Source organism: Dermacentor andersoni, chromosome 4, assembly GCF_023375885.2.
Source record: "Dermacentor andersoni chromosome 4, qqDerAnde1_hic_scaffold, whole genome shotgun sequence".
NCBI lineage: Eukaryota > Metazoa > Arthropoda > Arachnida > Ixodida > Ixodidae > Dermacentor > Dermacentor andersoni.
In genome coordinates this window covers 123,621,926-123,645,698 of record NC_092817.1, presented here as the reverse complement: position 1 = coordinate 123,645,698, position 23,773 = coordinate 123,621,926, and the positions used below count along the sequence as shown (strand labels likewise).

General features: G+C 43.4%; 1 long non-coding RNA gene across 1 annotated transcript; it reads left to right on the top strand.

Moving 5' to 3' along the window:
- The first annotated feature begins 11,647 nt into the window (after positions 1–11,647).
- Positions 11,648–22,553, top strand: LOC140217365 (uncharacterized). The gene is made up of 2 exons (XR_011893907.1): positions 11,648–12,001; positions 19,359–22,553. It is a non-coding gene; the product is annotated as an uncharacterized lncRNA (long non-coding RNA).
- The last annotated feature ends 1,220 nt before the right edge of the window (positions 22,554–23,773 follow it).

The window sequence follows — 23,773 nt, the reverse complement described above, 5'->3', positions numbered from 1 at the left end:
CCCCCCCCCCCCCCCCCCTAAAAAAAACGCCCCGTTGTTAAATTTGTTTCGTCCAAACCACGGAACAATATAATTTGTCGACGTTGCGAATTCGATGTCTCAAGCCTGTCGATTGGTGAAAAATTTTGCCGGGCTATGGGACGTCAGGGGAGTAAAAGGCTGCGTGAATTCAGAGAAGCTAGGGGCTAGCAAGCAATTCACGATCTGTTTCACTAAACTGTACATCAACACGAAGTGCTGTGTATACGGTCGCACTGCCCGTCAAGTCCGTGAAATGGATCCTTCCGATCACAGAGTTTGATGCAATTACTAGAGGGAACTGCGACGCTAGTGCCTACTGGAGCTGCCAGCCAGCGTGGAAATTATGGGTAGTGCGTGGATTTGCCAAAAGTTCGTCCTTCTGGCTTTAAATGAGTTCGGGACTTTGCAAAGTGATCCTTTTTAAGAAAGCACTGCGTTATAAATAATTAAATAAATGTTACTAAAATTGTCCGACGGCAGGATTCGAGCACAGGACCTCTAGCACAGAAGCCCGATATTCAACCCATTACGTCACGGATGCACTGACAAGCGGGACCACTGCAATTATCCGTGATTATGCGCGCTTGCGCCGTCTTATTACCCTCTGCATTAAAAAAAATAAAGTATATAGTGCTTTGAAATTTAGGCCAATTTAGGCCCAGATAAAGCGTAATTAACGAAGCCACAAGAACGTCTGAAGCCCCAAGCACGAATATCAGACAAATCAATGTATTGTCACTCCCATGGTGGCTGGGCGATCACAGCGGTAGAGTACCCTCCAGCAATTGCAGGAAACTCTATGCTTCCGATAGCCCATCCACTAACAGTACAAATATGTCTGCTTCCGATACTAGTAGTTCATGCATGCCACAGTTATAGTTAGCCCAAATTACAAAAAAAAAGAGAAAGTAAAGAAAAAAGGGAAATGAAACAGTTTGGCGTCCGTCATGTATCGGAGCATACGCAGCGTACGCAATAAACGTGACCACTGGCGGTCCGTAGTTATTTACGCATGTTTGGCCAATATTGTCGTGCTCAATGATACGTAACTTTGAAGTAAATTCACCCATCGCGAAATATTGCCATGTCAGAGCAATTACAACTTTTTTTTTTAACGATATGATCGCGAAGTTCTGGTGCTGTGCTGATAGCTGTCCGTGACGGGCTTATCTGTAGCAACACAGCGCTTTCATTACCTCTTCAATGAGTATGCATGCATATACGTGCCTGGAACAGGGACTTCATATTTTTGCTTTTGTTGCCACTCACCCAAATAATATAACACATTTTGCTCAGACTTTCGCGATGTGTTCAGCGGTCTGACCGTAAGATTTCGCTCGTGTCAATTTCTATTCAACTCTAGCTGACTTCATCGACTCTAGTATTAATTGGTGTGCTGATTTTCCTTCAGGAGTTGGTAGTTACTCAGAGTACTTGCCTTTCGTCATAATTTCTTTGGACTTCAACTTAACGCAGCTTGCCCTTAAACCAACTCGGTCGCACAGCACATTTTGTTAACATTTTGGATTTCATCTTCGCTACGGCACCCCACCTCGTTGTCCACAATCACTTACTTGCCAGGTCTAAGTGACCATTGCATAATGCAGTTTGACTTACGCATTTCTGTTCCTTCTGTTATATCACCAAAACAACTGCGCGACTATAAAAATGCTGACTTTGATTCTATTAACAGGGTTCTAGAATTTCTCATCACTGACTACTTTCCGAACGCACACTAAAGAACAGTCGAACAAAATTGGCGCTTGTTCAAGTGAAGTGCTTCCGCTAATTAACCGATACATCCCACTTAGAGAAATCACCTCTAACGCGCAAGCACCGTGGATCCACGCACGTCTTAAATGTGTTCCAAATAAAAAGAAGATACTTTCCTGGTGCACCACACCCGCCGTGGTTGCTCAGTGGCTATGGTGTTGGGCTTCTGAGCACGAGGTCGCGGGATCGAATCCCGGCCACGGCAACCGCATTTCAATGGGGGCGGAATGCGAAAACACCCATGTACTTAGATTTAGGTGCAGGTTAAGAACCCCAGGTAGTCAAAATTTCCGGAGTCCGGATCCGGATCCACGCCGGATTTCCGGATCCACGGAGGAGGAGTCCTCCACTACGGCGTGCCTCATAATCAGAAAGTGGTTTTGGCACGCATAACCCCAGAATTTATTTATTATTTTTTTTCGTGCACCACGACAGCCAGTCAGGCAGACCGTTGGCGCGCCTACATCTTTGCTGACCGCGAACGGAAGCAGGAAATCGCACGTACTAAGAGCGAATCTTATCACGTGAACCTGCCTTCAGTTTTTTCTTGATAACCCGCGAAATGTTTACAATATAGTCAGCTACAAGAAGTCGCTTCGATTAAATTATGTGATGGAAATGTCGTTTCTACACTCCCACGATGACTGCAGCCGAAGTACGAAAACGATGCATTCGTGTCATTATTTTCTCCTACATCATACTTACCTTTCTAGAGTTAACTAACTTAGGTTCACTTTTGTAGCGTGACCTTCAGTGACCGGCCCTACTGTGTGTGATCTGTACTGTGTTCTACTTTAGTCTTTAGATTTGTCCTGTTGCTCTTCCTTTCCTCTTTCCTTCCCTCCTTCCTATCTCCCATCTCTGTGTTGCTGTCACCGCCCATCAGAAGAGTAGGCAGGCGTTGTGCCCCTTCCGGTGGCAGTTGCCAGCCTGCTCCTCGCTTTCCCTTTCCTGTTAACTGCGTATATGTGTTCAAAACAAATAATAATAACCTCCTACACCACCCACAGCTTACGGTGGCATCTCGGTAGCCGATTTCATTCCTGCAAATTCTGTTTCTTTTGATGCTGTTGGTATTGCTTGTTTGGTAACAAGTCTAAAGATCTCTTCCTGCGTTGGCATTGATCATATCAATTCTATGTTTCTTAAAAACGCACTGATGCATTCTACTTTAATACTGTCACGCCATTTTTTAAATCAGTTACTACAGTCTTGCACGTTGCCAAATAATCGGAAAGCAAGGAATGTGTTCCCACTGCATAAATCAGGTACGACAGACTCTCCATTTAACTACAGGCCCATATCAGTAACTGGCGTGCCCTGTAAGCTCTTGCAACGTGTCGTTTACTCGCATCCTATTGATTTTCTTGAATCAAACTCGTTTTTCACCAGCTGTCAGCGTGGCTTTAGGATATTTTTTTTTCATGTGACACTCGGCATCTGGTATTAACTAATGATTTATTCAGTGTCACAGACAATGGACTAACGAAAGATTGTATGTTCTTTGATTTCGCGAAGGCCTTTTGATTTAGAGTCTCACAAATTGCTCTCCCCTAAGTTGAGTAAACTTAATCTCGATACTAATATCCTGCGCTGGATTGAATGCTTCATTTCTAATCACTTCCAATAAGTAAATAACTATCTGCTAACGGGCATGGCTCTACCATCGCTTTTGGAGTACATCAGCTAGGGTTCTGTCTTGGGTCCACAATTGTAAGTTAATTTTTTATCAACAACCTCCCCATGCGTGCTTTTCTTGTCCTTTCTAAAATTTTATTTTTTGCGACAGCAAGTAAGTAACACTCCAATCGAATTTTCGCAGTCGGCATTGCCGTCGGCGTCGGCGTGGTGGTCCGCATGGATGATTCAATGCGATTGACGGGCTGCCCAGGCGGCGCTGCGAAAACGTCGGCTACTAAAACAGAGCCCTCCATATGTCGCGCTAATCGGTTTCGGGTAAGTACAAAAACGCGAGGTCCTGCTGGTGAATGCATGACGCCGCGGTATATCTGCTAGCCTGAGCTGCGCTGTGGCGGTGGAATTTTGGAGAATTGCGTGCATCGGAGGCTTTGTAGCGTGCCGTCCTTCGCCAAGGGAGCAAAGCGCCGTGCCGAATGCGTGCGCATGCGCACGAGAGGTCGCTGCAAACGCCGTTTGAAAATGCCTCCCGGTTTCGTACATGCACCGCTCAAGTCGCGCTACGTCGAGCTGCAACGGCACACTGGATTGTTGCGGTACGCGTCTATTCGCATGAGCGTGGTCGCGCAACTCGGAACCGTGGCCCGTAAACAATTAAATGATTAACTAAGGAAAGTAACATGAGCTGCTAGCGTTAGCACTGGGACTGAGCTTGACCCGTTCTGGTATGCGTTGACGCCAAGACTGCGGGCCACATGCTGCTTGCGCCGCAAAAGCGCATTTCCGGACACGGCCATCGGTAAACACCACGAGTGAGCGTGCAAAGAACGTTGCCGCAGGGATAGCTTCGTTTGTTGTCCTTCATTTGTTTACAGTAGAATATGCTGTGACAACGGCTGTTTATACACCGCCTTTTACGTACTGTTCCCGAACTTAGTGCGGTAACCGACTCTCTGTACCACGTCAGTCGATCGATTTTCTTTCGCTTGTCCTGTAGCTCGCGGCAACGTGTTCTGAAACAGTTTAATCAGTTCTATAAATCATTGATTAATTACGTGAGCAGCTTCACGATCATGAATTCTTTTAAGTTCTGTAGATTCCTGAGAACGACAGTTTTCTAACAACAACAACAAAATTGCAGCAAAACCCACCTCACGATAACTGTCCACGGTAATGCGTTAGCAATGAATCGATACAGGGTGTCCCTTAACGTTAGCCAAGCTCCTAAAAATTAGACGAAAAATGTAAGTGAACGCAACCAACAGTATTCTGTTGGCAGTGACGTACCGCACCAGAAGGACTTTTTTTTCACAATTGAACTATCGATAATAGGATTAAATTAATTAAAGAGCTTTTTAACAGCCAAACTGAAGGCGCAAATTTTTATAGAAAAGTAATAATTGTGTTTTAAAACACTCGATTCAGTTGTTTTCAGAGTGCTATGTCTCGCGTAATTAGTTTTTTTCCCGCGTTATAAAAAAAACGCGCGAGATATGAAAATAGCCGCATGGTTGCTCGTCCATGCTCTGCGATGCCAGCGGTCCCAGGCGTTCCTGGGAAGAATTAATTAACTCTGCTCAATGCCCGGCTCGGTTGTCACGTGAAAGTGGCGAGGCATCGGTAATAGCGTTGGTCACCGTGAACTGTGAGCTGCCTTTTCCGCGTGAAGCGCCAAGTGAATGCAGTGGACAGCGGCTTTGAGGAGGAGGACAAAGACATCGAGCGAAGCTAATTCTTCCGAGTAACTCCTGGGACCACTGGTGTCGCGGCGCACGGACGTGCAATCATGCGGCTATTTTCATATCTCGCGCGTTTTCTTTATAACGCGGGAAAAAGTAATCACGCGAGACATAGCACACCGCGAAAACAATAACGGCACCGGGTGTTTTAAAACACGATTATTACTTTTCTATCAAAATTCGCGCCTTCAGTGGGCGGCGAGAGCTCCGTCGAAGAATGTCTCCACCCTGTATACGGAGCGGCGGGGCGAGGAGGACATCGGGTCCCCCTATTCAAGACTTCCAGCCTGTCAGTCGCATGCTAGGATATAGATGTTCCATTATTGAAATGTCAAAGTTGCTCTGAACAGGTTTTACGGTCTTGATTGAATGCTTCATCAAAACTTTTAATAATTGCAGCTTGCGACAAACAGCCACGAAAAATTTCATTAACAGCCTATACGCCTTTACCTTACATTTTCCGAGTCAAGTAGGAGGAGGAGGAGGAGGAGGAAAGAAAGAGAGAAGGCAGGGATGTTAACCAGAAGTGAGTCTGGCTGGCTACCCTACACAGGGGGAAGGGAAAGGGAAATAGACAGATGAGATGTAGAAGGGGGGGAAGGATAGACGTGGTGAGTTCGCGCACGCTCGCGGAGGGAAAAAGTGCAAAACAATATTAGGGCTCACAGCATGAAAGGGATGTAATTTCAATAGCGCCGGTGGTCCATTGGCCTACATTTACGGGCAGCGTATAGAAGTTTGCGCGATGCCACTAAAGACCCTACACAGCGTACAAAATCTTTCAAGGGCATCGCAAAGTTTGGCGCTTCAAAGCTTTATGCGGACAAAAATTCCCCCATTAATATTCACCGACTAAGCCTGACGTCGTCACTCGATTGAATGCAATATTAATAATGCAGACGCTGGAGGCGCATTCACACCGTCGTTGCCGCCGCCGGCGCTGTAGTGCTATCTCATCCACAGCGCAGGCGCGGATGGCGCGCGAATGATTACAATGTCTCCTGAAGCGTTCAGTGCGTTTCACTGCGAGAACGACAAAGCGAAGAGGACGCACCGTCAACGCTACGCTACGCTCAATCGCCTCGGTGGTGAGGCAAGCCGAGCAAGTACTTTGTTCTGCCTTCTGCTGCAGGGATAAGCGCGCGCGCAATACAATAACACTAGCGCTACTGCGGAGATGTTGTATGTTCTTGTCAGAGCAGTATATGTCGAACTAGCATCATGTAATGTATGTAACTGGACACTGTCTAATGTCGACGGTTTCCTGTCGGTCTCGTTTCGCGAAGCGCCGAGGTGCAACGCCGGCAGAGACCCCTTGCGGCGCTCATGACGCCAGCGTTCTGAGACGCCTGGTCGCCAGGGTGCTGTTCCTTCTGCAACAGCAGGCTTTGTTTTGCGTACTGCGTCCCTCAAACGTAACCTGTCGCCACCTCGTACGGTTAGAAGTTTCGAACACCGTCCGAGTAGCTCAAGCACAACGCTAAATTTTGCTACCGCTGTCAATGATTTGCCCTTCAGGCGAAACGACCAGTATTATTTTTTTTTTCAATACAATTTTTCGCCGACGCCTGCATATTTTATCGCGTCATCGCTAACACATCTGGTCATGCCGCCCTGCAATCCGGCCTTAACGTCATAGCTTCTTGCTGTTCCGATTGGTTAAGGACCCCTAAGAGTAATAAATGTAAAAGCATATGCGTGCCTCTCGGGCTTTCTCTTGCGCCTACGCTCTCAATAACACACTATTAGCCTCTGTAACATCTTGCAAATATATTGACATAGATATTGCTAGCAATCTCATGTGCATTTCGAATGCATATCCAAGAACGCTAGCAGCACGCTCGGTTTTATGCGCCGAAAGTTTTCCAGTGCGGCTGTTCTTGTTAAGTAAAAGCTTTGTAAAGCTTTTGGTACGTCGCAAGCTCGAACGTGCCTGCTTGGTTTAACGCCCTGGTCAAACAAATATAACGAAACTTCTACAATTTCTTCAGAACAGAGCCGCCCGTTTCATTTTATCAAGTGACACCCTTCATGCAAGCGTATCATCAGTAAAACTGACTCTTGGATTGCCGGACCTTGTGTTACGTCGTAGGTTACGTGATTATGCCTCTTTCACAATACTTACAATACAGTACAAACGTGTTTAGTTTGCAAGAAAAATACAAACATTCCCTGCGGGACGCAAAGACAAACGACGAAAAAACCTGACGAGGTCTTGACCCCCTGATCAATAATACAGTCTGCAACAGCTGACACGATATAATATACATCTCATCAAGTACATAGCGTATGTTTCTTTCTTTTTTCTTTCTTTTTTCCATGTGATCGCATGAGTATTTTTTTATACATGTGCATTCAGCATGTTCTACATAAAATATACATCGAAAAACATACATTGGAATAGACTCAAACAATTTTGTTGAATTACTGTAATTTCCAGCAAAAATTGAACCAGAAAAAATTCAACTAGAAACATACAAACACAATTTGACAACTTTTACGGATTGACTAAGAGGTTAGTAGTGAGAAAGAATCATTGATAATGTCGTTTGAGTTACTTGGTCTGTAATGTAAAGTCAATATTCAACTCACGGAGGTCTAATGATAGCACTATCTTATATTTAATGGCTTGCTTGCCATTGTTTGTGCATATATCTTTAGTTTTCCGGCTAGAGCTTCTGAAGCCATGTTTTGTGGATACACTGCTTGAGAAGGCATCCTGTAAATTGTGTTTTTATTCATGTGTTGCATCAGCTTTAGCCCATATATTTTTTAACAAATAGTATTTTATGTTTTAGAGGAGGAGGAGGAAAAACTTTATTTGCTCTAATTGGTTAGAAATTAGCGGTGGCAGATGCGGTCGGCCGTCTTCACGGTCTTCTTCCCCATCTGCGCAGGGTCGACGCCCCTATTCCAGGGCACCACTGAGGGTGGCTACTCGGCGAGCGTGCCTTACTAGTCCATGCTGGACTTTCGGGTCGCTGCTGGAGAGCACCCTCTCCCACTGCTCCGCACTCGGGTCTTTTATTTGAAGGAATTGTTGATTCTGAACGCATTCCCATGTAATGTGATATAAGGTGGGCTTGGCGCCGCACCAGGGGCAAATGTCTCTATATTGGGTGGGAAACATCTTGCTTAGTGTGTTTAGGTTTGGATATGTTCCTGTTTGCAGCCTCCTCCAAGAGGTTGCTTCATGCTGATTTAGGCTGTTGTGGGGTGGAGGGTATTTGATTCGGACCCCCTTATAGTAATTCAAAATGTCTGAGTAGCTTGGGTTGACTGGTATGGGTTCCTCAGGGTCGGTGCTTGTGGCCGCTCGGTTTGTGTGCTCTCGAGCTGCCTTGTCCGCCCTTAGGTTCCCTTCTATTCCAGCGTGTCCCGGTACCCAGAAAATTGTATGCCTGACTTTGTTGTTAGCCCTGCAGGAGCGGAGGATGTGAAGCGCTCTGCGTCCTATTCTGCCGTTCATGTAATTCCGACACGTAGTTTGCGAGTCGGTGAGTATTGTTAAAGACCTTTCGGATCGGTAGCCCTCCACTGCCGCTAGAGCTACGGCTATTTCCTCAGCTTCCGTTACCGAGCAGTCCTGCATTGACGCGCTGCTGATCTCTTTGTAGTCCTGGCTTATTACTATCGCAGCTGTCTTTACTATGTTTGTGCCTCTTTGCTTGGCGTATACTGCAGCATCTGTGTATACTGTTGTGTTTTTTGTGGCCAGGTACTTTTCGACGTATTTCGCCCTTGCGTCCCTTCGCGCCGTGTGGAGGTTTGGGTCCATGTTTTTGGGTAGGGGGCTAACAGTGTATGTTTTCCGATATTCATCAGGAATCCCCTCCGTTCTTTGGGTTTCTTTGATTGATTCCGCGAAGCCTAGCCTTATTAGCAGTTCCCTTCCCGTTTTGGTCTGCTGGAGTCTCATGAGCTGTGCGATACTTTGGGCTTCTTTTAGTTCTTCGAAGGTGTTGCTTAAACCAAGTGCCATTAGTTTCTCTGTCGATGTATTGTTCGGCAGGTGAAGTGCTGTTTTGTACGCTTTGCGTAAAATTGTGTCCGCTTCTTGTATTTCCTGTTTGGTGCAGTTGAAGTACGGGAGTGAGTATGCGACCCTGCTGACCACTAGGTTGCCAACCAGCTTAAATGTGTCTCCTTCTTTCATCCCATATCTCTTTTGTGACACCCGCGTGATCATGCGTGCTATTTGGGTTGTTGACTGCTTGAGTGTTTTCAGCGTGTGGGTGCAGCGCTGGTTGGATTGCACCCACATTCCAAGGATCCTGATTTGTTGGCTATCGGGTATCGGCTGCCCCTTTAGCCATATGTTAAGGCTTTCTTTGCTTTTCTTGCCCCGTGTAATTCTCAGAAGCTCGGATTTCTCCGTGGAGCACTCAAGGCCTCTTTCCCCGACGTATTCTTCCACGCAAGTGGCTGCTTCTTGCAGATAGCTTTCTTTTTGGCACAGCGAGCCTTTAGTGGCCCAGATGGTGATGTCATCTGCATAAATGGCGTGTTTTATGCCTTCGATTTTGCTTAGTTTATGCCCTAGATAAAAAGTCTCAATTATAAAATTGTAGAGCAACGTGAAAATTTCCCAGTACAGCTATCTGTGGCTCAATATGTGCTACATAATGTGTTTTTAGAGCATGAAAGAAGCCTGAGAATCTCGCAAAGTGCCTTGAGTATGTTTCTGTGTGACAGCGCCTGTGTTGTGTTCTTCCTTCAGTCCTCGTCCTTTGCGCTGTACTAACAGTCGACCTCGAGTGGCCATTCCCGTGGCAGTCTTGCATGTATTGAGTGCTTGCCCTGTATAGGCATGCGTGTTTCCAGTAAGCAAAAAATACTGAAGGAGCCCAACGTGATGTATTTCAGGACAAGTGTATGGTGTAAATTACTATGTGACAATAAAATAAACTGAAACAAGACTTCACAGTAGAGGTATGCAGGTGTGTGCATCAGCATAATGACGAAAACCTCATGCAAGTTTAGAAAAATATTCATTAAGTTAGTTTCTGTCATTCTTCTCTGTCACATTATTATTGCAAAAATGTGCTCTCTAGTATTGCACGATTAAAAACACAGTTCAAACACATCATTTGCTGGAACCTCGACATTCATAGCAACATAGAGAGGAATGGTTAAAAATTTGCTTTGCCTCTCTGACCTTCATTTTAGGTCTTTCTCATGTTTGCTAAGCTTCTTAAACTATCATAGACCCCTTCCAGGGTTTACAGGCAGCTTGAGCACATTGTGCCAGATTGTGGAGAAGCTGCAGAGGTCACAGTGTGTATAATGGTGTGCGGTAAATGCAAGTTTATTGCAAGATGCATTATGCTCAGTACCAATTATATTAAGTTATAATTTTCGCAAAAATCTCTGTTTTCCAGATATATATCAATGTGTCTCCAAAGAACTGCACTTTTTAAAAGAGTTGCTCATTCTCTGTCTACTGTTCGGTGTTGTTAAATGCATGTATGTTGGACAGCATAGTGCTTGGCCTTCAGCTGAAGGTAGTAGTGTAGGTAGTAGGTAGTAGTGTAGAAAGTGGTAGCAGTAGTAGCTTTATGCATGTGCATAAAGCTGCAGTAAGCCAAATGTGAAAAGATAAGGGCTAATACGATACAGCCATGTAGCAAAATTTACACAAGCAAACTGTTTGATGCAATCCCTAGGAAACTAAGCAAAAATATAAGAATGTGCTTATATGATAAACAGTACCTATGTTTCAGGCGCATGGCCTTCTACCGCCATATTCCATAACAGTTCATTATTTAACACTTTAAAACTACTTGCCCTGTTTATGTCTAACTGCTCTAAATTCGAAAATTTTCATTGATTGCACTATGAAGGTTTTGGCCGTGGCTTAAGTTACTGCTAGAATTAAATTTACAGTTGTGGCCGTCCTATGTGTGATAACAAAAAGCCATTTTGGAACCAGGTGACTGTTATGCAGTATGCTAAGTGTGCGTATTAGAACAGCCACTTATATTTTCATTGTAACCATGTATAAAGTATGTATGTACACATCTCGAAGCCATAGACTGTGTACTGTTAATTGGAGGTGTTATTGTGTGGAGTAGGTTTTTTTGTAAGCATTGTCTAGAATTTGCACTACATTAAGGTGTAGTGAAGCCAAGCGAAAAATATTGACAAAATGGCTAAAGTACATTCTTAAGAGTATTAAGCGCACTTAGATGACTTTACAGCATGTAGTAAAACAAGAATGGGAACTGAAGTGCTTAATTTTTGTTCATTATTACCATATGGCACCAACATGCAATGAAGACAAAAGAGGAAGAGAAGTGCACTAAAGGGCAACTCGCTCCTGATGGGAGCTGCATTCACATCTACATGATGCATGCAATCTTTGAGTTATAGCAGCAGCTAACCACCTGTTCACATTGTTGCACATTTGTATTGTTTATGTACTAAGTCTGGCCCTGGAAGTGTTAAGCAGTGCCACTTTTGGCATTGGTGCTGCATGCAAGACATCCTTCTAACCACAGGTGTTATGTATTATGTAAACCTAAGTTCTTTTAAATTCATGTAACCCACAAAAGTTCCATTTGAAAGGATGTGCCATATTTGCCACCATTGCCATGAGTAGCATTGGCTGACAGTCACAGGGCGAGACGTTAACCTTGCTCAGCTATTATGCAAAACTATTTTACATACAAATGTGGTAATTAGTATACATGCCGAAAGCCTCACAGAATAAAATTTTTTATTCGCATCTTACAACGATTGTTATTTTGCTTTAACTCAGGAGGCCTTTCTACCTGCGTTGCATCCTGTGGCTGGACCACTCCCACGATCTCGGCAGAATCGTTACACAGGTGTGTTCTTTTGTGATTCTCAGTACTGATATTTTCTAGTTTACGTTCAATGTAAATGCACAGATCAAATGAAAAACAGGTTAAAAGATGAGCTCACAGGCACTGTATCCAAATGTTTGTTAGGAAGGAAAATCTTTTTTACAAGTTGTCGTTATAGCAACACAAGAGAGTCTGCACATCACACCACCAGTACCTAGCAAGCAACAGCATTATACCGTAGAAGCCAGAACATCAGGCGAAAACCTGTACTAAACTAGGGACTGTATTAAGACCTTTTCGAGGCTTAAACTATTTCTTGGGTTACTCTGTCTAATTGCTTGAACTGAACTGACGTGTCCTGCAAAACAATTTGCATTTGCATTTGATACAATCTGCAGCAAAATATGAACAAAGGGCTGCAATACTCTAAGGGCCTACTATTGAAGTTGCAACCAGTCTTCCCAGTGTACTGCAGCCTCAGGAACATGAAATGTGGTACACTGTACCACATGCACACACAACAAATTTTAATCCATGGGCATCTGTACACTGTGCTTGTGCAGGACTGCGCAACTGGCTGTTTATTCGTGACTGAAACAGCTACGTACATCAAGACTGTATTGGGAAGCCACCATCTTTTTCAGTCAGTGTAACAGTCCATAAACATATGGATTTCCATGAGCATTTTGTCTGCCACACTTTTCTTTGTCGTTTTTTTTGCACTCCAGCTTTGATGGCTGCAAGACACTTCAGGCTGGCTGAAGAGACAGTGGTAGCCTAGTAGGTGGCCTCACAAAGTTGTTATTTTGATTTTTAAGAGCCGACTTGCTTTGGACAATGCTGAATAACACATCAAAAGGCACGGGATTATTGACAAGGTTAGAATGACTTTGAAAGAAGTTTAAGGCTTCTTTTAAACTCTGATCTGTCTGCTGAGACCAAATCATGTCAGCTTTTAATGAAGCAATGTTCAGGTTGGAAAGCTGCAAGGCTGTGTGGGTACTCAAACACCATCATTGCTTCATATAGCTGAAGTTGCTGTGACATCAAGGCAGAAGGAAATGACATGGCAAAGGAAAGGTTGGTCGACAAAGGACTCATTGGCAATTATGTAGGTTCAAGGGCTATTGCACTGAGTAAGAAAATGTGTTCCTGATACAGCGTGAACAGTGTTAATGCTGAAGAACAAACTGACACCATCTCCCCAGTCCTACACAAGCACGTGCATAGAAAGGGATGCCTGTTGGCCTTGAGGGCCACCACTGGAGGGATCACCTGCTATCGCTATGACATAGAATGTGACATCAGATGACTATAGTTCACACCTTTGCTGCAGCTCGCTGGCTGGGCAATTGAAGCCTTGATTGTAAGGATGAAAAGTTTCAATCACAAGGTGGCAATTTAGTTGCCAACTCTTACAGCATGGTTCACTACTCAGTGCTGCAGTGCTGGACGTATTTGACCAAGCCTGGTGCGAGTTCTCATGAGTACCCATGTTCAAGCTGCCGCTAGATACTTAGTTGATAAAGTCACTGAAAATGAAATTTGGTCTTCGAAAGAGTCATGAAAACGATGCACACAAGGCTTGTAGCGTGCTTACTTGGTATGGCCTCAGTCAAGACACCCTGTGTAGAGATGCTGGCAAAAGTGCAGCAGAAGTGTGGATTGAGGAGACAAAAATATAAGCTGTTCAAGTTCCACATATAACAAACTGATAATAAATCGCCGTTCAGCAAGAACTCCGGCAAAAGGGGCAAGCTGCACTCCCCACAACGAATGCTATAAAAACAGTACTGTTATTGCAGCAAAATTGCCTATAGCTCTTTTGATAGCTTGATAGCTGGTAGCTACTTCATGGTAGCACTTGATAGCTGGTATCACACAATGTTTTCTATGCCACGGAAATATTCCAGCACGTGGGGGCCACAATTCTCCTAGAGGCCAATACAGACACAGGTTGCCAGCAAGCATGGACTAAAGATTTTTCCGTTTGCATTGATGTAGTCTACCACATTTTGTTTTCTTGGGTGCACAGTCACACTGGGGTAACAGTTTTCTGTCTGAATATTCATCGCAGGGAGCACTGCAGCCAGCTAAAGCAAGTTTTTTGTTCACACCTTGCCACAGATGTGGCAAGATGTAGACTTGACCCATTTTTCTAGGCACATTTGTTGGGTTCAAGAAAGAACACAGAGTAGCTTAAGAACTTTATTCCTTCTAGATTTAAGGCGTGGGGCCAGGTATTAACCATTGTTTTAAGAATTTTCCCAAACCGGGAAAGATTCTTTCTTGAAAGTCTTCTCATATCAGCTTGATACAGTCCCTGGCTTAGTATGGGTGCATGTGCTGTGGCTTTGTCTTAGTCTGTTTAAAAGGTCGTTTTCCTTTTGAGTGTTCCAGTCGCAAAGAAATCACAAATATATTTTGATTTCAGGAACCCTTGTGACATTACATAATTCCTTTACATGTTGCAACCAAGCTTATTTTTTAAACACATGCCTTTCTTTCAACATGAAAAAAACATCTTAGATGAAACAAGGCAAAAATGGCTGCTTATGCATTTGTACGATATTCCAACTGAGAGGGGTGAAAAGTAATAAAATGTTCTACTTTCATAATTTTTCTACCATGTGTACAACATTTCTTAATAGGCATGAAGCAAGTTCACTTTGATCACTAGCCTATTACAGAAACAAAAAATGACAAACTGAGCTTTTAAGGGGGCCCTCAGAAGGGCCCAGTCCGTGCGTCTTCTTTTCTAGCGCCATGGCTGTGAGCGCAGCTGAGCACATCTGCAGCCTGCACACCCTGTTCTAGAGGTGATCTGCTGCGTGTGGAAAGACTAGACGTGCTGATATGGCGTGGTATTATGTGCACAGTCTTCCCACGTGTTTAGTACACGGGGTTGCATAATCTGTAGTTTCAGAGATGCATTGAAGTTTGATACAGACAAAGCATTCACCTCCACTGCCAGCACTTTTCATGATGGTATCGTTCCATTGTGTGTGGCAGTATCAAAGAGGACAGGGTGGATGCGAAAGCAAGGCTGGGTTTGCTTCATGCTACCTATGTGAAGGTATCGTTAACACACCGTGAAACCGTATCTTTGGTCGCTGACTCTCAAATTCAAAATTTTTTTCTCATTCAGATTTGTGTTTTCTGACTGCGGCCCTTTCCGTGGGAAAACAATCCATTTGCAAATGTACTTATTTGACTAAACGGTCGACTCTGAGTACAACAAACCAAATTGCTGATTTTAGTGCATTCGTTATGTTGGGGTTCCTTTGTATATGACTCCAGAAAAAGCCGACCATTGTCTGCTCACACTCCGCCGCGCCCGCCCATATAGGAATAAACTTAATTTTGGTTGGCCACGATGCTTATTGGTGTAGTAGCTGTCGTGTGTCCACCCATACACATTTTGTTGGCTTCCCGAAAACCTCAAAGAACAGCGGTATTTTGCTTATGTGCATTCACTAATCAAATAAGTACATGTTTGCTAGAATCCCCATAATATTGAGTCAGCTGGTCTGCTTGAAAATGTTCAAAATATGGCAGTTAGATTTGTAATAGGAAGTCATACTAAAAGGCTTTGTATTACTGAGAGTCAGTGTAAGCTGCAATGGCAGGATTTAAAAGACTGGGAAATCTCTTCAGTTAAGATTATTTCAAGCATATACTGTTCCAAACATGTAGAGATAGAGAAATTCATATCAGGCTATCATCATACCTCACAAGAAAGAGATTACACTAAAAAGGTTTATTAATTTCCTTTACTTATAGGTGATGCCTCACATTGTTTTTTCCTTGGACCAAAGGGACTGCAAGGTTTTTCAGCCTGCAATTGTTTGCATAGTTTTCAAAGATAATTCCCTCCCTGCTTTGTGTGCTTGATTTGAATGTAAGTTACATTACACAGAATGTATACCCCCCCTGCAATGCCAGTACAGGCGAAGCAGGTACTAAATGAATAACCATGAAAGGATTTTGGAGCGAGCAAAAATGGCATGTGCAATAGATATGCGTAGATGTCCCGTTGGTGTTGCTGTCAAACAAGAAATTGGGATATCGAGGAACTGAGCAAAGTAACTACATGTGTGCTTGCCAAACTATAGCTGTCATTTACACCTTGATTGTGACTTAGCTACCAAAAGAAGTTTTTTTGTCTTGTTCTTTTTCTGTTAAAATGTACTTTTTTCTTTGTCTACTTTCGTTTGGGTTTTTGTAGCTATATCGTGCACATGTGACCAATAATGCCGTGTGGAAGTTAGTGGTTGTTGGTATTTCTCACTGCCTGTCGTTTGTTCAATGTGTGTACTAAAGTCAATAGAGCACCAACCAGTATAAACTAGTGTGTTGAATTTGTTTTCTTGTTTTAGTACAAATGATCTGACTGGTTATGTGCCCAAATAAACAATTAGATTATGAAGACAAAGTTCATCAGAACATGTCATGCATTTTACTTACAATTACCCTATTTCAACTGCACAACCCACACATTAAGGCATGTAGATTTAAGTGGAACAAGTCTTTTTGCAATCCTTAGTTCTGAATAGGTGAGAGCAGTGCTAAGGGCACAAAGTGAGTCCACATAGATAAATGGCATGGTGCACTGTGCACTGACTAATAATTGATGTGTTTTTGCAACAGACAAGCAAATAAATATCCAGTAATGCCTTGTCAGAGGCACAAAAGCACATAAAGAGGCAGGGGGTGGTCAGATACAAATGTGCTGTGGTTTCAGGTTTGTTAACAAGCATACCACTTTTCTGTAACTTCAGAGAACAGGTGCTGCGCTGACACATTAATCTTTTTTTTTCTTGTTGTTATTTTGTGGGATTTGATTAGTTTCTGGGTTAATGGTTGCTGCTTTTGCTAACATGTTGCACTTATGAAATTTGGGCTGTCATCGGCACTGTTTACAGTGTATGTACTCTTATGGTCACATTATAGTGGTGCTTAATCGTGAAGGCTCTCATTCAAATATAAGCTTGTCTGGTCTACATATGCTTTCCTTCATGCCAAAGAAATAAGATATACTATGTTTATGTCAGAAGGAAAGAAATTGAGACTGGTGTCTATTATTGCACATAAATCTATGCTTAGTTGCGTTAACATTCTTGCATAATTTCAACAACTTATTTAGTGCATTTCTGTAACATTCACACTCTTTCTTATCCACTTAGGTGTAAGGAATAAAGGAAAAAAGTAAAGCATTGCAGTGGATTTAACTTAATGCTCTTGATTCTTGTTACCTTCTTGATAGCTTTTCTATTTGGAAGAGCATATGTACAAAAGCATGTTTTGACCAAATAGGCTGCTGTTTGGGAGGCTTTGCAAGCACCACTATAACGTGACAAAAGCAGTGTGTGGCCATTTGGTTATATAAATTCTGGTGTAATGACACCACAAAAAGTAAACAAAGATATGTACGCACATGACACAAGCACCGGATCTCACTTCAAGCTTTAAAATAAGGAAACAGGCAATATTTAATAACAGGTGGAGACATGATGTGATGATATCTGTTAAAAGAAATTCTTTATGCAGTGCAACTAATGGATCACTGATACATTCGTCATACTTTTTAAATGTTGCAAGCCACAATTACCTTGCATGTTGTCAGGTCGTAATACCTGGCTACAACGCAAGTTTTGTGGAACACAGGACCGCAGTCACATTCTTTGCAGTATTTAACATTGTGTGATGGAGGATTGTTTCACACGGATGACTCATACTCCCTCAATTTCCCTGATTTCGCATTAATAGAGCATCCCATCTGTCCAATGTAGGCACGGCCTTATGATGGCAGCAGACTACACAACGCTTGCGGCCTAGCTCACTAGATGCATATTGTGCTTCAACCACAACCAACCTTTTCCTTTTTTTGGCTTCTGCCTTTTATTACAGCACAAAACTCTCCTAACAAGGGCCTGAGAAAACAATGATTTGCGCAACTAAATTAGGCATGAATATGGAATATAATGAATGAGATGAAGTAAAAAAGTGGTTGCAGTTGTTTCGTATGCATTTGTAATTTTCATGGGTAATTGTGTAGCTGGTCTCTACGGGCAGAAATTTTTTTTCTGTATGAAACATGTGATGAGAGATTTGCTCTGATGAGAAAAAAAGACAAGCCAGGAAAACAAATTAATTTGTTGCGTGCAGCACAATTTGCAGGCGGTGCACTGTGCAACGGAGGTTATGTACAGTCAGCCATTCCCATCCAGTCATGCTTGCATTGCATACACACATTGTATTAATTTGAGATTGCGGCTAATGAAGTTTGTGTGGAATAACTCATTCGCACATAGTGATGCACTGCAAAATAGATTGGTTCGTTCCTGTGTTCATAAAAACTTGTAGCCAAAAATTATGAGCAGATGTACATAAGATAATTAAGCTTTGGCAGATTAGCACGAAAAGGACAAATGCATCAGTCATTCTCAGCTACATTGCACAAAGAATTTGTTTTTGAATTAATGACATCACTTCCTGTCACTATGTGATGTATATGATGTCTGTTTTCTTATTAAAGCGAGAGTTGAGGTTAGGCACTTGTGTCCTGCATGTCTTTGTCTTCGTTTGCTTCTGTGGTGCCATTACACCAGAATAAGTCCATGACAGGAGCTGCCAGTCTATGCAGTTATACTACATTGGGCTCAGTACGCCTGGCGGCCTGAATGTGACGAGTGCGAAGTAGCAGTAAGAACTTCAGAAGGGTAGAATTTTGTGTCGGTGGTGCATATTACAGTATGGTGAAGCGCTATAGATGGAACAGTGTGAGGTGAGACAGATGGGAAAGTGCTACAGACAACTGTGAATGTTTACTGGAAAGTTTCGCTGCAGCGGGACAATGCATGCGTTATCCTGGTGCAGCAAAATTTGCCAATGTTCATAGTTGTCAGTAGTACTTGCCCATCTACATTACACTTCACCGTACACTAGTAGCAGTAACAACATAAACCAACTGACCCGAGCAATAATGAAAGCCCACAGAATTGCCAAATTGTAGGAGAAATGTTTCAGTGTAACACGTGTTTTGTTAATTGACAAGCAAATGGCATACATGTCTGCGAACCGATGATCAGATGCATTTTTCATGCACATACATTATTTTGTACAACTGCTTCCTGCTTTGGTTTTTTATGGCTTTTAGGAAGCATTCCAAAGTACTTAACTGTTTGTCTGTTCTAAAATTGAATCTGTTCTCAGCCAGCACTATGTGGCATTACTGCATAAGCCCTTACTTCGTCAGTGTCCTTCGCACTGTTCCCAACTAAATATGAATAACCAAATAACCATGTTTTTAAATTTTCAGATTATGAAGAAAATACTCTTAATATGTATTTCATTAGAAAAATTTTCTCAATTTTAGGAAGAAGTCTGGCTGGCCCCAAGCCTGGTGCAAAATGAAGAAATGGCACTCCACATCAATTCATGTTTACTTGTCGTCATAACCAGTCTGTTAGCTTAATTTTTGGTTCTTCCTATTGAATTCTCAAGAAAGGTACCAACTCTGTCATTCACTCTGCAAACAAATTTTTGCACTTGGGGATGCAGCCATGCACAAAGCCTTTGAGCTCATTAATATCTTTATTTTTTAAAGAAAGTGCAGCTGCTGCGTGGAGCAATAGGTTGAATAAGACGAGGGTAAATGAAAAGATGGCGAAATTAGTCATCAACAGTTGTCCAACAAAGGAAGTCTCAAGCTGGAGGCAACATCTTTGCAAGAGAACCAAATGGCTCCAGCCTGAGACATTCGTTGTTCAACCTGGCAAGTCTCCTTCTCTAAATATTTCCTCTAGCCTGAGACCTATATCCATTCCACCACCCTTGACCAACAATACACCTATACATTTGGCAACCCATGGAAAGGTAGCAAATTCACATTCAAGGAAAGGGAATGTAGTGTGCACCCTGGAAGGTAGCATGAACAGTATTTTATTTACTTAATGAAATGCAGATTTGCTATCCAATTACTTTATTTTGATCCCCGTTTTATAATTGGACAGCATGGTTCCTCAGAGAGAATAGTAATTCGAAGCTCACACAATTTTGCTCCTTTATGTCCGTTAAATCTGTCCTGGTTGCTACACTATCAGCCCTGTCTGCAATTGCGTAGCAGTGTTTTGAGCATGCATCCAAATTCAAAAGAATAGTTAGACTTCTACCTCAGAATGTTTGCTACTGTGTTGCAGCTCGAATTCTATGTCTAGGTGGTCACTGTGATGCCATGTGCTTTTTAAATAAGACCAATATGCTATTTGAAGGGCAATTAAATGCAATCTCAAATGACCTCAGCTCGGGGAATGACACAATTGGAGGTCAATGTGATAAGGAGGATTTGATTTCTGAAAACAAGGCACTTAAACGGGAGAAAGCATGACTAATTTCGTATAAAGATGCTGCTTTTGGATATGATCAGGGAAGGTACTTGTTCGTGGCTGCATTTGCAACATGTGACATTGCTGGCTTTATATATTGCACTGGGTACAGTGAAATGTTGCTGCTTGCACAATATTCAACTAAACATGGTAGCCATGCTAATGTGTCCATGCAGAACACAACTCATCCACTATTATGGACTACAGTGGAATCTCGATAAACGAAAATCGCTTCGAAACTGCCGCTTAAATAGGACACCATCCTGATAATTGGTTGGCTCTCTGCAATGTCTCTCAGTAAATATAATGCCTGGTAAATGGAACCAATTTCCCTGGCACCTTGAGGCTCCATTTAAAGAGCACCCACTGTAAAAATATAGGGGGGATCGTGTTTGGAACTTTCGTAAATGTAGTCTTAAACAAAACCGCATTTCAGTGGGAGCGAAATGCAAAAGCACCTGTGTACTTAGACAGGTGCATGTTAAAGAACCCCAGGTTGTCCAAATTAATTCGGGTTACTCGCTATGGCATGTGTCATAATCAGAAGGTGGGTTCTGGCTCGTAAAATACAATAATTTTTAATAGCTTGCTCAGAAATCCAGCACTAAATTATGTAGCTTGTTTGTGTGATGAGTCCCAATTTCTTAATTTAGTACTTTGACATTTATCATATTTGTGTGCTAGTCCATGTAAAATACCACTGATCGGCCTCATTATACCAGCCACTGTTAATTAGGAATGGCTTAGTCAAGCAACTTAAACTTACAGCACAAACACCTAAGACGAACCACAAAAGGAAGATACAACACACACTGGTGCTAACTTCTTTATTTCTTCGTCGTCGATGCAATATAAACCCTAGGCCACACTACCGCGCAGGCACTCAGATTACATTACAGAGATCTGCCAAATTATCACATACGCAAGCTTAGGAAGTCAAATTCAGATGGATGCAGGGACAAAGATATCTTACTAATGCAATTATCGCCCTGCCTTTCTTGTGGTAAGCCTCTAAGGCAAGCCGCACATGCTCATTCTTGCTTTTGCCAAGAATCGACGTCCCATCAAGTTGTGCCTCACAATTGTTGCAAGAGTTTATATGCGCACCAAGGTGCGCTCCTCTATCTACATTTTTGTTTACTTGTTGCGCATGTTCCCTGAGTCGCTCATTGATGCAATGCCCTATCTAGCCAAGCTATGTCTTAGCACATGAGAGTGAATTGTATAAACCACGCCGACCGCGCACAACATGTATGAAGCATCATGCCGAATTCGGCGTCCTCCTCTGCCCTCTCCGCAGGTGCGGGAGCATAGCTTTAAAAGCTTGTTCGGTGCAGAAAACGCCAAAGGAACACTATGCCTGCAAGCAATTTTCTTGAGTTGATAGATGACCTTATGTGTTTAAGGGACCGCGCAGGGAACATGCACAAAAAGTAAACAAAAATGTAGATAGAAGAGTGCACATTGTTGCGCATATAAACTCTTGCAAAAATTGTGAGGCACGACTTGATGGGACGTCGATTCATGGCGAAAGCATGAATGAGCTTGCGCGGCTTGCCTTAGAGGCCTACGACATAAAAAGGCAAAATGATAATTGCATCAGTGACATAGCTTTGTCCCTGCACCCATCTGAATTTGAGTTCCTACGTTTGCATATGTGATAATTTGGGAGATCTCTGTAATGTAATGTGTGCGCCTGTGCAGTTGTGTGGCCTAGGGCATATATATGCATCGACGACGAAGAAATAAAGAAGTTGTCAGTTAGTGCCAGCGTGTGTCGTATCTGCCTTTTGCGGTTCGTCTTAGGTGTTTGCGCTGTAAGTTTTAAGTTCACAATTATGTGCCAACTAGGCCAAATGAAATTTTACTCTTAGTCAAGTGAGCTCAATATATAGTCTGTGCAAAAGTGTGGAGCGTCAGTACAAAGTAACAGTTCAAACACATGGCTCTGTAGTTACAGTTCAGTATGAAACGAGATAAGATTTCTTAGCATTTCTTTCATTTACTAATTTCATTGTATTAGGACATGTAGAATACTAGCAACTGGCATGCTTACAATGTACAGTGCTCTTTTTTAAAATCCAGACAATTGTTTTACTGGGGCAGAAATGTGCTTTCTTTTGGGCCCGGAAGTGAACATATTATATTTCTTACATTTGGTGTAAAATAAATTTTCTTCACTGTCAGTGTGTGTCTCGTGCATTTTTCCTTTCAGCAAGTAGCAACTGCTCTCGAAGGCGTTTGCTGGCCTCGGAGGCACTGCCGATAAGCTAGGACGACTGTATAAAAGCTTTGCAAAGAGGGGCTCTGTGATCAGCGAAAGGGAAAAAAAATGAAGACGTGCGGTGACGGGTTCATTCGCCATTGGACCACGTGTGCGCGTGACTTGGTCGATTCAGCGGTGGCCCTGTGCCGTCGATTGGACCACGTGTGGCGAGCCCGCGGCGAAATGCTTCGTGGCGGTACGCCGCGCCTATGCAGCAGCAGACGGAACACCGCAGGCCAAGGTGTCGGACGCCGGCGTTCGCTCCGAGCAGGTGCGACGCCTGCTCGGGTGGCAGCTCACGGACGGCCGAGTTCCCTTGAGCCTTGATCGCCGGCGTTCGACATTTCGGCCTGCGGTGTTCCGTCTGGTACTGCGTAAGCGCGTGACCCGCGCCACCATGCATTTCGCTACGAGCTTGCCGCACCTAAACTAAAATGCCTTTAATTCCTTCACAATACTCCCATTGTACCTCCCAGTCAAATAGGGGGGGGGGGTGAAGTGGGCGTATACGGTACCCCCGTTGTGTGCCCAATTAATGCCCACGTCAATGGGAGTTTTATCGTACGCCCTTTCAATGGGAGCAAAAAGATGTACAAAAGGGAATGCGCTAGAGGACAAGCAAAAAACGCCCATCTGGGTGTTTTTTTGTTTACAGTGTGGGTACACGTTGTAACTTTCCAGGTACCATTCCAGGCGAGTCAAAATCATTCTTTCCATTATTTTTCCTATGCAACTGGCCAGAGCGATGGGGCGGTACGATGACAAATCTAACGGGGATTTGCCAGGTTTGAGAAGCGGAACCAAGCGGCTGCATTTCCATTCACGTGGAGCCATACCATTGCGCCAAGACTCGTTGTAAAGGTTTAGCAGCATGAGTCGTGCTTTCTGCCCAAGATTGGCGAGCGCCGCATAGGTAACGCCGTCCGGCCCAGGTGACGAAGAGCGCCTGCAAGTCGCTAGTGCCGCTTCAAGCTCCTCCACCGAAAAGATTACATCCATGCGGGGATCCCGTGGCACAGGAGTGGCACATGGTGTAAGGGCGCGTTGAGGCTGCGAGCTGGCAAGTCTTGAGCAAAATTCTTCGGCAACGTCTATTTCGCTGCGACCTTGTTGCAAAGCGAGGCACTTAAAAGGAACACG